Source organism: Rhinichthys klamathensis, unplaced genomic scaffold (genome assembly GCF_029890125.1).
Source record: "Rhinichthys klamathensis goyatoka isolate OS25496 unplaced genomic scaffold, OSU_Roscu_1.1 h1tg000177l_1, whole genome shotgun sequence".
Lineage (NCBI taxonomy): Eukaryota > Metazoa > Chordata > Actinopteri > Cypriniformes > Leuciscidae > Rhinichthys > Rhinichthys klamathensis.
Genome location: NW_026606706.1, coordinates 1,553,258 through 1,556,690, shown reverse-complemented (window position 1 = coordinate 1,556,690; position 3,433 = coordinate 1,553,258).

The window sequence follows — 3,433 nt, the reverse complement described above, 5'->3', positions numbered from 1 at the left end:
CTTTTGCCTATTTTGATTGAAATGTATCAGGATTGTAAATTTGGCAAACATTCTATAATAATTTGTTACAATCATTAATATATGAAATATTATAATATATATTTATATTGTAACTTCTAATATTTGTAACTTTTGGCACTCTAGCGGTTAATAAACAGAACTGCATGCGTTTTGCGGAAGAACATTGTAGACGGAGCTACTTCTCTCTGTTTATGTATATGACGAGTCACGCAGGTAGCCTACTGGACTACTCCGCTGCAGTGCCGACCCGAACCAGTCTGAATAGTCCGAATATAAACACTTATTATGGGTGTACTGTAGTGATTTGGGATAATGCAAAAACACGGTTTGGGAAATGGATTCATGATGTTCTCGCATATATAAATTTTGAACACAAAAAAAGTTACGGACTGCTGCTCAAATATATAACATTTCTGATTCTTTTTATTGATACTATGATATAATGACTCTTTTCACAGTGCGGAATTGACAGCGCTCTATCGTTTGTGATTAAATTATTAACGTTTGTATTTATTTATATTATATATACACTGAACAAAATTATAAATGCAACACTTTTGTTTTTGCCCCCATTTTTCATGAACTGAACTCAAAGATCTAAGACTTTTTCTATGTACACAAAAGGCCTATTTCTCTCAAATAGTGTTCACAAATCTGTCTTAATCTGTGTTAGTGAGCACTTCTCCTTTGCCGAGATAATCCATCCACCTCACAGGTGTGGCATATCAAAATGCTAATTAGACAGCATGATTATTGCACAGGTGTGCCTTAGGCTGGCCACAATAAAAAGCCACTCTAAAATGTCCAGTTTTACTGTATTGGGGGGGGTCCGAAAACCAGTCAGTATCTGGTGTGACCACCATTTGCCTCACACAGTGCAACACATCTCCTTTCGCATAGAGTTGATCAGGTTGTTGATTGTGGCCTGTATAATGTTGGTCCACTCCTCTTCAATGGCTGTGCGAAGTTGCTGGATATTGGCAGGAACTGGAACACGCTGTCGACAAAACAACGTCCCTCAGGGCTTTTAGCTTGTGCAGATTTGGACAAATATTGATAGATTTTCATAGGTGTACGTCAGATTTCTATAGAGAGGAATAATATTTATTGAATTTATACCCAAAATGGGCCGATGTAATCATTATGAGCGTTGGATAATCTGATATACTGTGTTTTCAATCCATACTGGCAGCCTGAGGGCGCCATATGCACATTTAGTTAATATATGGAACACATGAAGAAGAGCCATATCATGTGACATTCCAGGCAGGAACTCCCTGACATAAACAAAGCTTTCAGAGATCGCTGAAACATGCAGATAAATGAAAAAAGGCACAAGCAGGGAAGAGAAGGGAGAGATGCTTTAAAGGGGGAAGGGACATATGCTTTCTTTATTAACTGCATAACACAAAACTTGTACTTTTACTTTCAGTACTTGAGTAGTAAATTTTAAAATAAACTACTTTCAATACTTAAGTAAATTTTTTGGAATACTTTTGTACTTCCACTTAAAGGATTAGTTCACTTTTAAAAAAACTTTTGCTGATAATTTACTCACCCCCATGTCATCCAAGATGTCCATGTCTTTCTTTCTTCAGTCGAAAAGAAATTAAGGTTTTTGATGAAAACATTCCAGGATTTTTCTCCATATAATGCACTTTACTGGCTACCAAACGGTTCAAGGTCCAAATGACAGTTTCAGTGCAAACTGCAAACTGTTCAAATGGTTTTAAATGACACCAGACAATGAATAAGGGTCTTATCAAGCGAAACGATCGCTCATTTAAAAAAACAACAACAAAGTTTAAGTTTTATAAGCTCACATGCTCGCGTCGCTCTGTTCTGTGTAACTCTCCTGTTCGAACTCGTTCATCAAAATGAACAAATCTTTTTCCGAGTCAATTCGTTCATTTCGGTCGTTAAATGAATCAAATGACTCGTAAAAAGATTTGTTCATTTTGATGAACGAGTTCGAACAGGAGAGTCACACAGAACAGAGCGACGCGAGCATGTGAGCTTATAAAACTTAAACTTTGTTATTTATTTTTTAAATGACCGATCGTTTCGCTTGATAAGACCCTTATTCATCGTTTGGAATCGTTTAAAGCCCTTTGAACTGTTTGCAGTTTGCACTGAAACTGTCATTTGGACCTTGAACCGTTTGGTGCCCAGCAAAGTGCATTATATGGAGAAAAATCCTGGAATGTTTTCATCAAAAACCTTCATTTCTTTTCGACTGAAGAAAGAAAGACATGGACATCTTGGATGACATGGGGGTGAGTAAATTATCAGCAAAAGTTTTTTTAAAAGTGAACTAATCCTTTAAGTGTGGTGCTTAAAGAGCACTTCAACTTCTACTCAGGTCAATTTTTTGATAGAGCACTTGTACTTTTACTCAAGTTTGGGTCTCTAGTACTTTATACATCTCTGTATATGGGTGTTTCTGCAACTACGGGCACTTTTGACTATCCCAATTTTAAAAAAAATCAACCTCTATGAATTTTAACCATCACAGCCTGTAATACATATAAAAATTTACACAAAATAGAATGTAGTCGCCGCGTCAAAAACTATCTGACCAATGAGATTGGCGCTTTTGCTCACGTGTCTGGAGCTTCTGAAGTTACAGTAAAACACAACTTGGGGGCGCTCAAACACAAAACGGTCTTGCTGAGCACACATACGTAACGGCGAAGAAGATATATACGCCAAGTAGCGTCTACACTGCCGGGAAGAAATAAGACGAGGAAGATGCAAGGCAAGATGAATGTAGAGCTGCTGGTCTCGTTGGTGTCGGAACATAAAGAACTATATGACAAACGCGACAGCGACTACCAAAATCTTGATAAAAGAGAATGTTATGGAGTGGTATTGCAGGGCAAATGGGCGCCATCTAATGTCAGGGAATGAATTTGCATGTTCACTCGGCTCATCGTCAGCGAAAATCGCTTGGGTGTGAACACAAAAAACGCGTTGAAAAACGCTGACGAATAACGCGCGCCGATATTCGTCCCGGTGTGTACGAGCCTTAAAGGCCTGTTCACACCGGGACGAATTTCGCGCGCGATATTCGCCAACGTTTAACGCCTCGTGACTAAACAAAGGGCGCCAATGTGAGTGTGCACACCGACGCGAAAAACGCCACGCGTAAAAGCGTCATTTTTTTTAAAACGCCTCGGGTTCGTTTTTTTGGTTTGACGCGCCGCGTCAAAAACTATCCGACCAATAAGATTGGCGCTTTTGCTCACGTGTCTGGAGCTTCTGAAGTTACAGTAAAACACAACTTGGGGGCGCTCAAACACAAAACGGTCTTGCTGAGCACACATACGTAACGGCGAAGAAGATGCGCCAAGTAGCGTCTACACCATAGATATCCATAATAAAGGCTAGATGTCTCGTCCGCGCTGCTGGC